Genomic DNA, 899 nt, shown 5'->3' with positions numbered 1-899 from the left:
TGAACTGGATGAACATAGGTTGTTGTCATATGAAAATGCGAAGCTCTATAAAGAGAAAACTAAAAGTTGGCATGACAAGAGAATACAACACAAAGAGTTGAGATAAGGCCAGCATGTTCTTTTGTTTAATCCTAGACTGAAGTTATTCCCTGGAAAACTTAAGTCTAGATGGTCTGGGCCTTTTCTTGTTTTTAAAGTGCACCCTTATGGAGGAATGGACTTGGTAAACCCGAAAGATAACTCTATTTTCAAGGTAAATGACCAACGGGTAAAAGTGTACTATGATCCGGCAGCAGTCTCAGAACAACACTCTGAGAGTTGTGCTGCTCCCTGCTAAAAATCTCAAAATCCCCCTTGGACTTCTTAAAAGTCCACCTTTGTTTGTAAATAAGTTCTAAATTCATAGGTTGTTTGTGTTTTTAAAGTTTTAAGGTTTAGTGTGATCTTGAATAAGAATAGGTGAACTGCTTATAATGTGGTAGCATTCTAGGCCTGCAGCTTTGTGTGGAATGGGAAAAGTTGGTTGAGCTTTATTTTTAAATTTTTTCTTGAAAAAGATTGTTTTTGGTAGTGTTTGAGAAGGTTTTGGCGCCTGATTTTTGAAAAGAAAAGAAATAAGGAAGAGGGTTAAGGATATATACAAAGCAATGGTCTTAGGGTAGTACAAAGGAGTATAAGGTACATTACATCACCTCTTATACCATCATCACCTACCTTTTCAGTCAAGGGTGAAAATTGTCACTTATTAAAATAGTTAGGGTCTAAATGTCACATAGTGAAAGGGTGGGTTTGAGGGTTTTGTCTCATTTAATGAAGATAGTTGAAAGCTTTCTAATCCTTGTACTTTTTGTGTAAAACCGCCGGCCATAACCCCCCTAAACCCACTAAGTGCTTCTAAA

The sequence above is a fragment of the Cynara cardunculus genome, unplaced genomic scaffold (assembly GCF_001531365.2).
Source record: "Cynara cardunculus var. scolymus isolate 2C unplaced genomic scaffold, CcrdV1 Un_Scaffold_5518, whole genome shotgun sequence".
NCBI classification, from domain to species: Eukaryota; Viridiplantae; Streptophyta; class Magnoliopsida; order Asterales; family Asteraceae; genus Cynara; species Cynara cardunculus.
Note: the sequence above shows the minus strand (reverse complement) of the source record.